The following is a 12,341-nucleotide window of genomic DNA, read 5'->3' on the forward strand; positions in this document are numbered from 1 at the left end:
GTTTTTCAGCAAATGTTGTGGCTCACGGAAGGCTAACCCGGTCTCCGGATCATGATTCGTCACCAGGTTGACTTGACGGCTGCGGATCATCTTGCACCGGTTCATCCTCCTCGTCTCTATCCAGCGGCTGGAAGTCAATAGTTGCCCAGTCGATCCCAGTTAAAGGTTCGAACACAGCTTCGTCGCTTATAAGGGTGGACGGTTCAATGTCAGGGGCATAGGTGTGCTTACGAATTGGCGGGATAAGATTTTGCGCTTCAGGGGTTGGTGCAGCAACCCATTTGTTTTTGTCATCATAACTCGCCTGGTAATATGAGAGATCAGCCTCTTCGGCCAGTTGACAAGCCAGTGGACGTACTTCCCGGTTTATGGCTCGGAGGTCATCAATGCCAAATTCTGATCCGTCTTCTTTTAAGCCGGGATAGCCTTTAGCCACTTCCACCAGATCAAGGTCAGGCACCCATGCTTTTGCATGGGTTAGTGCGGTCAGAGCATCCGCCCTTGCAGCAGACCTCTTTAGCTCTTCTACCCGGGCAGGCAGCATAGACAACCTCTCTAAGGTTTCCTTGATTAAAGTGGGGGTAGGCTTGTTGTGTGAAGCGGTACAGATGATCAGTTGCGCGCCGGTATATAACTGCTCTATAAGAGTATAGGCAGCCTTCAGCTTCTTCTGTACGTCAGAGCCCAGATGACTAATGCGAGTCCCTGCATATTTACAAGCATCAGTAAACCGGCAACGTATGGGAAGATATGTTTAAAATGTGAAGCAAGGATGTTTACCAAACACAGCATCCGTCATGGCATGTATCTGCCGCTTTACGCCAGTCAGCTCATCTACTACCGGTTTAAGAGCTGCTTCTGCGTCCTCGGCTCTTTTTTGCAAAGCAGATTTTTCTGTGTCCCAATCCGCCCGCTCCTTGTTGAAACTCTCTTCAGTTTTTCCATAGCGGCTAAAGCGCTGGTCAGCTCATCCTTGGCCTTGGAGGTTTCGGCTTGCTGGGACTTGATGTTTTCTTGCAGATCGGCGGTTTGAGTTTCCTTTTTGCTCAGTTCAGCCTATAAGAGACAAACATATCATGATTTGACGGTACATATTTGAAGTACCAAGCACATAACAAGTTATGCACCTGATACTTGGGGGCTAATGCATATTTGCTTATTCTCGGAAATTTCTACAAGTCCCAAGCACAATACAAGTATTGCTCTTGGCACTCGGGGACTAATGTATGTTTGCTCAAAATAACATTATGGGTATCCTTCTAAAAGTTCCAGTTCATCTTGACAAGTTAAACCGGACCTTGGGGACCACACTAGTGAAAGTTACAGTATTATAAAAGTACCGGTTCATCTTAAAAAGATAACCCGGTCCTTGGAGGCTAAGCATACAAAGTTAAGATATTACAAAGTCCCGGTTTAGATTAACATCATAAACAGGCCCTTGGGGGCTACTGGAGTTGACATTTGAAATTGGACATAAAGTGAAACAGTTGTGTGGTTACCTCATATTGCTCCTTCATCAGATTTACTAAACCAGCTTCATAGTCGCGACTGGTGTACAGACGGTTCAAGAAGCCAGAGTGAATGTCTTGGGCATTTAGATGGGCGTAGTTGGACAAATCGGTGTTCCATTTACCTTGGCGCTCATAGCAGAAAGCTCATCCTTGGCGCTATGCTTGCATAAAGCGACCGGGTTGCTAGGAGCAGTGTGGCTGACGCCCGTGATCATAATATCATCTTCTTTATCATCATCAGCCTTCTCTGGAGTGGATGATTTATCAGCAGCCTTCACTGGACTGGCTGGTTTATCATCCGTATGAGCCGGACTAGTCGGTTTGTCAGTGTGACCTGTGGTGTCAACTTCTACTCGTTCAACAACGAAGTCATAATCATGTGGTGGCGGATCATCAAGTAGAGCGTCAGTATTGGTCTCCGGTTCAATAACCACATTTTCGTCTGACGGTTGTTTAACCGAGCCTTCTTGCTGGGTCTAGGCTTGGCACTGAGAAGAATAAACATAAAGATCAATACGTCTAGTGAATATAAGTATTAAAGAACAAATTTAAGAATAGCTTACCCAGGAACTGTCTTGAGGGCTGGAAGCTGTGTGGCTGTTGACTCGCCAAAGGATGAGTGAGGCGTGCCCTGATAATTTGAATCAGACGGATTAAGAGGCTGACGGAACAACCCGCCTTGGGACAAGAAGGTTCAGGAATGTAAGAGACCTCTGATTGACGTTTCCGGACTGGAGTATTTGGTAAACCGGCTGAGGTGACTACCTGTCCACTCTGCCGGGTTGTGCGGCGAGCTTCGTGTTGCTGCGTCTTCAAAAGAAAGTTTGGATCCAAGTCAGCAGGGGGTGAGAAAATTTTACTTTCCGGTTTGCTCGACGGATTTTCGGTGTTGGCAAAGGATCAGAACCAGAGGAAAGGATAATTACCTCTACATCATCAGCTTGGCTGCCTTCGGCATCGTCCTGATAAGGGTCATTGTCAATGAGATGTATGAAAAATGAACCAAGAGAGTCAAGTTCTACCTCTGAGTCCGGATTAGCAAAATGGGCATCAGCATTCGGCTCGGAAGACGCAGTGGTCCTCTTCTTGGCAGGTTTTTTAACTACCTTGGTCTTCTGGCGAAGTGGCTTTGCTGGTTTATCTTGCGGTTTTGCCGGTTTATCCTGTGGTTTTTTCTTCGAGAACGGATCATCGCCCTGTCAAAGATGGACAAAATTTTGAGAGAATATTTGAAAGAAGCAAGTTAGAACAAAAAATTTATGTGATCCTTACAGTTGGCGGTTTGTTGGAGGTGCAGAAGGGATTTAATCCGGTCTGGCTACAGACAGCCTCTGGTTCATTCAGTATCTTCTTCACAGCCTCAGTAACATCAGCATCTGTAAGCTGAATATCAACGTGTCGTTGAGGGTCCTTCAAAGTCCCGGTGTATTCACACATTAAACCGGGGCGTCGGCTTAAGGGCAATATGCTCCAAGTTATCCAACAACAAGCAAGGTCAACACCTGTTAAACCGTTTGCCATGAAGGCTCTAAGCTTTGACAGTTGTGGAGCATAGTTGGACCTTTCCTTTGCAGTTAATCTCTGAGGAAAGGGATGTGTATTTCTAAGACGGTGAGGGAGGTAGCCCGGCAAAGGGTTTTCATCAGTTGGAGATGTGTCTTTACAATAAAACAAAGTCTGGTCCCACTCCTTGGGGTGACTGTGAAGCTTGGCATGAGGGAAACTGACATCCTTTCTCTTTTGAACCGCCATTCCACCAAGCTCAGTATTGGGCCCATCTGTGAACTCTGTGCGACGGTTTAAATGGAAGAAATCCCTAACAATTCAACTATGGGCTCCTCTTGAAGATAAGCCTCACAAAAGACTTGGAAATGGCACATGTTGAACACAGAGTTTAGGCCGATGTCCTGAGGGTGGAGTTGAAAGCTGGCAAGCACGTCTCGGAAATTTTTTGAACCGGGAGGACTAAAGCCTCGACCCAGATGGTCAACAAAAATGACTACTTCTCCATCCTTAGGTTTAGGAGGATTCTCCAGACCAGGAACCCTCCACTGGATAACTTCTTTCTTCGCTAAAGCGCCAGTGGCGACACACCCCTCTAGCTGTGCCTCCATAACCCGGGAAGGAACCCAGTTGCACTCATAAACTTGTTTGTCCATTTCAATGGAAAGTTGAAACATAGTTATTGCCGGTTTAAGATTTATAAGGGACAAGCATACAGCAATGCAAGATAAGCAGACAGAGAGGTATATGCATATTGTTAAACCGGAGTTTCATATTACTAAACCGGAGTCTGACAATGGAGAAGATGCAGAGATAAATGAATCGGCAGTTTAAGAGGGGACTAATGGTACCTACTGGATTATCATTTTTCAAAAAGATAAACCGCCTATATTGGTATGAAAGGTACAGATCTAAAAATACTTAAGTGAGGGAAAAACAAGTTTCACAAGTTGGCATGATAATTTCAGATCTGCAGTATGACGGAAAGCTAGATTATATTAAGACCTAAACTTCAGGTGTTTAAGAAGTTCATCAAGTTCGGATGAGTTTTCCTCTATAACGGAGATGTTCTAATGAGGAAAAAGGGGATTATGGCTACGGCCGCACAAGAAGTAATCAGATCCAAACTAGCTGATGATGCTATTAAGAAGAACAGGGAAGAACGGCGCCGAAGCTCTAATGAACTCTGATGAACACCGAAACCCTAATGGTGATCTAAAGCAAGGAAAGGAGGAACTTACTGAAGCTGGCGGAGTAGTGGAGGAGTGTCGCGTTTCTCTGGTACGGTCAGGTTGATGCAGCAGCCAACGTTGGGGCAAAAGCGAAGGTCGACGGCGGCGGCGGAGCTCCAATGGTCGGGCGTTGCGAGGAAGAGGACGAAGTGAAGGGGCACGAATGGGAAAAATGAAGAGGACCCCTTAGCTTTATTTATAAGGTGAATGGATAAGTGACAGGCGTGAAAGTCGAGGAGCCCAAAAGCTGGATATGTGGCGGAGTTGTCGCCTCGATTGTCGGAGGCTCATTAATGAAGGTGAGTTATATGCAATTATTAAATACAGATGGCGTCATGGTGGTTTATCATGATACTGGAAGATGATGTCAGGGCGGTTTACAAGATTTATGCGAAAGTGCTGAAGAAGAAATTTTCTTAAGTATTGAAGATTGACATGAACCAGTTCAGATCAATCCGGGGCCTAATGTTGGGGATATTACTAGGCGTAAACCGGCAGGAGAGGCCGGGTTACCCCTATGACAAGTTATCTATATTTGAAGCCCGAGGAGATGAAGACGATGGCGCTTTATGGAGGCCCATGGCCCAGAGGCGGGTTAAGGCCTGTAGACGTAAACCGACAATAATGTATACTTGCGTTGTAAGATAGAAAGAGCAGAGACCGGGCCGGACACGTTTATGAGCCGGCCTCGGGATCCTGTAAACCGACGGGCGTCAACCCATGTATATAAGGGGACGACCCGGCGGCGGTTTAGGGACAACAAAAAACAACTCGAGAGCCAGGCATAGCGAATTCGCTCCCTGGTCATCGAAACCCTAGCAATTCCACAACAACTGGATTAGGCCTTTGCCTTCACCGCAAGGGGCCGAACCAGTATAAACTCTCTGCGTCCTTTGTCCTCTTTAACCCCTTTAAGCTAACCCGTCATGATGGCTCCACGACTAAGTCCTTTCTCTAGGACATCTGCCATGACAAAACCACGACAATTTCCATCTATCGTCATCGTATTGGATGAAGATCTCGAAAGCAAGGACGTCAAGATCAATATGAAGCAATGAATTAACATCTTCGAGAAGGGAAGGTGGATCATGAGATCGTGTTAGCTTTGTGTCCCCTCTTTCTACTTACCTCACGTCTTGAATGCCGGGATGAGATTCTTGTTTAGTGGGGGTGAGTTATCACATCCCTAGCTTTACCTTGCACTAGGCTAATACTTTTCTGTTGTATCATGTTTAAATTTTATGTAAATTTGGAATGGGGATTGATCAAACCCTAGCACCATAAAGAATTCAAATAGGTTCAAGTAATATCTTTTTCAAATAACCCAAAATGCCTTTGAAAATGTTCATGATTTCTGATAAGGATGAAAACCTCTGCCAAAAATGATGAGCATATTTCTTGGCCATTTATGGATTTTTGAGTTAAATAGTATTGTATTTGAATTGGAGCATTTAATGCCTATAAATATTTTAAATGCTTCGATACTTATGAAAACAATTGGGGGCTGTTGGAAATAATTCAAATAGTGCCCACAATTATTTTCAGGATTTTACAAAATGAGTTAGTATTTCTACTAATTCAAAACAAATCAAAATAATTAGAAAACAGAAAATAAAAGAGAGGGAGAGAAAGAACCGGGCACTTACCTGGTGGCCTAGCAGAGGGCCAGCCCACTGGCCTTTGCCAGTCATCACTTACCTCCCGCCAGGAGGACAGCGTGTGTGGCCGCCGAACGCGAGCACGTGCCTCACCACGTCCTGCTTGCCGCCGAGCCCCTGGACGCGTGGATGAACGTCCCGGTGTCATCCCGATCCACGGACCTCTCTCACTATCCCCCTGCTCTCTCCCTCGATGTTCCCCACCACACCGAACATGCCCGCCACCGCCGACGAGCACCACCGCGGCCATCGCCTCTCCCTTGTCCCCTCGAGCAGTCCAGAAGCTCCGCCTCTTCGCCCTAGCCCTCTCCGCTGAGCCACGCAGAACCGGACGCCTCCGAACACCGTCACCGTGGTCGTCTTCTACCCCGGGCACCGGAGGTCGCCACCGCTGCCTCGTCGACCCCAGTGCATCCCCGAGCTCGCTGACGATGGCATCGAGATCGCCGTGAGCTCCTCCTTCTTTCACCCTGTCCGCTCACTTCCGCGCGTGCTCTAGCCCCGATCCCCAACCGTGACCGAAGCTCCTCGCTGCCGGTCATGAGGCCGCCGTGGACAGAGCTAGCAAAGCTCACGTTCGAGCTTGTCTTCGTGCTCAGCACGCTACCAGGAGCCGAACGCACACACTCGCTCGTCCTGCTGTGCGTCAGAACCGCCTCCCCGTTCACGGCCGAACTCCGGCCGCCGCTCCGCCTCTCGCCGCTGCCGCTACACTGTACCCGGGCACCTGCCGCTGCCTCCTTTAGATGCGCCGCACCGCCAGCTCGCCATAGCCGCAAACCACGCGCGAAGTGGTGCTCTGTATCTCCGTCCCGAGAAACTCCGGCAAGTCCCCACCATTGCTGTGGTCGCCGGCGTCAACTGCTGACATGGCGCCGGTTTAGTTAGCACTAATGACCCCGCTAAACACCCCTAGTGCCACTGCCATGTGGGCCCTGTGCCTACTTAACTTAATTTAATTTTCTGTTTAGATTAGTTCATAATCCAGTGGAACCCACACGTCAGCATTGACTTTGATGACGTGGCCGTTGACCGGTCCCACCTGTCTGTGACTCGAGCCAGCACCGTGAGACTGACCAGTGGGACCCACTGGTCAGGTTTGACCTGGACCGCGCCAGTTGACTCGCTGATGTCGCAATGATGTAATGCTGATGCAATAAAGCATTTTCTGGATTTAGCTTATTATAAATAACTAGGAAATTCCAGAAAATGTTATGAACTTCAGAAAATCATAGAAAATAATCTATAGCTCAGAATGAAAAGATTTATATATGAACAATTATCAGAAAAATCCAATCTATCCATCTGTACCATTTTCATGCATGTTTGAGCAAGTTAACCTCACTGTTTAGGATGAAACATGATTAGGACAAATTTGATAATAGATTTGGAGTTGGAATTTGATCTAGCTTTGAATTCCACTTCAATCAAAATGACTCTATTGCATTAGCTCAAATCATAGCATGTTGCCATATCATGATCATGCATCATATTGTTGCATTGCATTGATTGTGTTCCTTCTTTGTTGTCGGTATTTGTCCCCTCTCAGTAGACGTGGTTCCAATGATGAGATCGATGACACCGATGAAGAACTATACTATCTTCAGAAGTGCCAGGCAAGCAAAACCCCCTTGTTCATTCCGATACAATCCCACTCTCTCGCTCCTGCTCTCTTTTACTGCATTAGGATAACAATGATTCATCTGTTACTTGCTGCGGTAGTTGAACCCCTTTTCCTCTCCATGACCTGTCATTGCCACAGTAAATAGATGAAACCCACTAGCATGAGTAGGAGTTGTTTCAGCCCTGATGTGCCTACTCATTCATGCTTGTTTGTCATGCCTGCTACTTCTTAGAGTTGAGTCAGGTCTGATTCATCGGGGATGAATTGGAATGGTGATGAACATGTCCTACTGTGTGTGAGCTAAGTGTGTGAACACGTTTTGGTAAAGGTAGCGGTGAGAGGCCATGTAGGAGTACATGGTGGGTTGTCTCGTTGAAACTGTCCTCAGGAACTGAGTTATGTGTTTGTAATCCATGAACAGCTACTACCACATGTTGGGCCCTGAAATATGACCCCACTCGACTTATTAACCGCCCCTGTCCTCTGTCTAGGAGTTGCAAGTAGTTTCTGGTGTTTGTAGTATGCTGGAGGCCATGCGCAGCGCTGACCCGAGGGGTGGGCTGTGATGCGGTAGGCACGTGGCCCGGTGTACCGAGTTGCCCGTTCGGTGACCCGGGAACCCTGCACACATTGTTCGGGGCCGTATGTGGAAACCTCGGTCGGACTCCCTGCGGATGGAACCTGAATAGGCGCTAAACCTAGACTAGGGACTTGTGTGGTTAGTCAGGTCGTGGCCTACACCCACGTCGGCTTTCGCTTGAAGTCTGCCGAGCACATGTCGTGTGCAGACGCTAAGTGGTGGAAACATGTGTGAAGATGTACACCCCTGCAGGGTTATTAATGATCTATTCGAATAGCCACGTCCGCAGTAAAGGACTTCTGGGTTGCCTGTACAGTTCATAGACAAGTGAAAGTGGATACTCTAAAATGCGCAAGTAAGCGTGAGTGCTATGGATGGCCTTCTCGTAGGGAGACGGGAGCGGATCCACATTGTTGTATTGATATGGTGAATATGTGGACTCGTGTGTGCCACCTCAAAGAGTTACTTACAGTCGTAGTTCAGGATAGCCACTGAGTCAAAGCTAGCTTGCTGCAGTTAAACTCCACCCCCCTTTTGTTGATACTGATGCATATGTAGCTAGATCTGATGTAAGTCTTGCTGGGTACATTTGTACTCACGTGTGCTTAATTTATGTTTTTGCACAGAGACTTCAGTCTCACTAGTAGTTTCGCGTGGACTTCAATGTTTAGCTTGTTACCTCAGCTACGATCTTGTACCTCGGCATGGTCTTTTAGATAGTCAGGCTTCTCAGCCTTTATCATTTGTAGTTGTCTATACTCAGACATGTTTATGCTTCCGCTTGTTACTTGTATGCTCTGTATGTTGGGTCATCAGACCCATGTTTGTAATACTTGGCTTCTCAGAGCCTAATGAATAAATGCTTTGAGTTGTAGAGTTTTCTTGTGATGCCATGTTGTATTTGCACATATCGAGCATATTGTGTGTATGATTTGAAATGCTTGGTATTTGTGGGATCCAACAACCTAGTTGTTTATCTTTGGTAGCCTCTCTTACCGGGAAATGTCTCCAAGTGCTTCCACTGAGCCATGGTAGCTTTCTACTGCTCCGGAACACTTAGGCTGGCCGGCATGCGTCCTTCTTTGTTCCTGTGTCTGTCCCTTCGGGGAAATGTCACACGGTGTCTACCAGAGTCCTGTTAGCCTGCTACAGCCCGAATTCTCCGGAGTCCTGTTAGCCTAGCTGCTACAGCCCGGATTCACTCGCTGATGACCGACACGTTCGTTGTTGGGTCATGTATGCCTGTCCCTGTAAGTTGGTGCCACTTTGGGTTTACGACTAATCATGTCGGCCCGGGTTCTTTGTCATATGGATGCTAGCGACACTATCATATACGTGAGCCAAAAGGCGCAAACGGTCCCGGGCCAGGTAAGGTGGCACCCGTGGGAATACTGTGTGTGAGGCCGCAAAGTGATATGATATGTTACATGCTAGATCAGTGTGACTTAGGATCGGGGTGCTGACAGACCACGATGACGACGACGACACGAATGGAAACGACAGTGCGGCAGGGCAGGGCGGCACGCGTACGAGGTGGTCGTCCGGTATAGGGTTTATGTATTTTCTAGCTTTTTTGTTAAATGATCAAAATATCAACCTTTCTATTTAAATTATAACCAAACTTAAATTAAATATGCCGTGTTTGCATGAATTTAATCCCATTAGTTCCAAATGTTGTTAAAATGTATGCGAGCAGCCTTGGATTGCGGCCTCCGGCATCAATGTCCATGGACTGGCCCCCCTATCTGCGGACAGATGCTGGAGCCAATTTACGGGTCAGTGTTGAAGATGCTCTTATATATTTTGTGTGCAAAATTGACGCAAGAGTAAGTGAAATGAAGTCAAATATACGCTAAAAAATGAGCACTACGCTAAAATAAAATTGAATGGGGAAACGAGATTTTTATGATCTAGCGTGATGCCAAACCCAACTTGGAACTATCGTAATCTTAACTAAAAAAGGAGTTAGTGCATAATCCACTTAGTTCGACCCCGTATTAATTTATGCTCAAGCTTCACTGCGTCTCGGAGGTGCACACAGCGGCACAGCGCAGAGCCCAGCGCCAGGCAGCACAGAAGAAGCATCGTCTACATGTGCATGTGAGCCACACATCCAGTCCAAGGGTAACGAGGATGCTCAAAAATACTCAAACAGAGTGATGCAAAACTAGAGATCTTGGTTCAAGATCGCTTCATAGTTACACACCTAAAATCCACTTGGCTAGGAGGGGGCTGCCGCACCTGGATGCTTGCCCACTATGCGACCAGGAGGAGGAAACGATGAGTCATATCATGTTGCACTGTGCTTTCTCTAGGGCTTTTTGGTTTCAGATCTGCACGGCGTTGGGCAAACCAGGGTGGACTCCAGGACCAGACGACACGTTGCGGGAGTGGTTGCTTAAGAAGAACATAGAGGGCACCCCGGATAAGGACGTGCGGGCCATCATCATACTTTCTCTTTGGGAGCTATGGAAGCACCGCAACGGGATTGTGTTCGACGGGGATTCCCCTTCGCTTAGTAGACTAGTTGGTAGGTGCCTTACGGAGGGTAGAGCCTGGAAGACGGCGGGCCTCATAAGGACGGACATGGAGCACTTCTTTGGGCGGATCCACATGTGGGCAACTGACGAGACGTAGGGCTAGGCTGATGTACGGTGGCATGGGTGTGTTGTAACACCCTTGGTGGAGGGTTCTTTACCCTTTTCTCTCTATAATGCAAGATACGAATGCTATGCTTATTCGAGAAAAAAATCCACAACTTCTTACAGGAAGAACTAGAAAAATGACAAAACCATATATGTACCGTGCACCTCCTTCCTACGAAATTGACCTACCATTACAATCTTGCGGCTGCTATTGAGTAAATATCGCCGCAAGGAACATGTCATCCTCGGTTCCGACCCAGCCGCAGCCACAGCAACGCTCGCTGCTACCTCTTGAGCACTGCGTTGGTTTTTCCCTTGGAGAGGAAAGGGTGATGCAGCAAAGTAGCGTAAGTATTTCCCTCAGTTTTTGAGAACCAAGGTATCAATCCAGTAGGAGACTACACACAAGTCGCCTCGTACCTACACAAACAAATAAGAACCTTGCAACCAACGCGATAAAGGGGTTGTCAATCCCTTCACGTCCACTTGCAAAAGTGAGATCTGATAGAGATAATAAGATAAATATTTTTGGTATTTTTTATGATAAAGATTGAAAGTAAAATTGCAAAGTAAAATAGATTGGAAACTTATATGATGAAGAATAGACTCGGGGGCCATAGGTTTCACTAGTGGCTTCTCTCAAGATAGCATAAGTATTACGGTGGGTGAACAAATTACTGTCGAGCAATTGATAGAAAAGTGCATAGTTATGAGAATATCTAGGCATGATCATGTATATAGGCATCACGTCCGCGACAAGTATACCGAAATGATTCTGCATCTACTACATTACTCCACACATCGACCGCTATCCAGCATGCATCCAGAGTATTAAGTTCATAAGAACAGAGTAACACATTAGGCAAGATGACATGATGTAGAGGGATAAACTCAAGCAATATGATATAAACCCCATCTTTTTATCCGCGATGGCAACAATACAATATGTGTCGTTTCCCTTTCTGTCACTGGGATCGAGCAACGCAAGATTGAACCCAAAGCTAAGTACTTCTCCCATTGCAAGAAAGATCAATCTAGTAGGCCAAACCAAACTGATAATTCGAAGAGACTTGCAAAGATAACAAATCATACATAAAAGAATTAACAGGAGATTCAAATATTGTTCATAGATAATCTTGATCATAAACCCACAATTCATCGGATCTCGACAAACACACCGCAAAAAAATTACATCGAATAGATCTCCAAGAAGATCGTGGAGAACTTTGTATAGAGATCCAAAGAGAGAGAAGAAGCCATCTAGCTAATAACTATGGACCCGAAGGTCTGTGGTAAATTACTGATACGTCTCCGTCGTATCTACTTTTCCAAACACTTTTGCCCTTGTTTTGGACTCTAACTTGCATGATTTGAATGGAACTAACCCGGACTGACGCTGTTTTCAGCAGAACTGCCATGGTGTTATTTTCGTGCAGAATAGAAGTTCTCGGAATGACCTGAAACTTCACGAAGATTATTTTTGGAAATAATAAAAAATACTGGCGAAAGAATCAAGGCCGGGGGGGCACACCCTGTCCACGAGGGTGGGGGGCGCGCCTACCCCCTGGGCGCGCCCCCCTGCCTCGTG

This window comes from Triticum aestivum, chromosome 2D (assembly GCF_018294505.1).
Source record: "Triticum aestivum cultivar Chinese Spring chromosome 2D, IWGSC CS RefSeq v2.1, whole genome shotgun sequence".
Lineage (NCBI taxonomy): Eukaryota > Viridiplantae > Streptophyta > Magnoliopsida > Poales > Poaceae > Triticum > Triticum aestivum.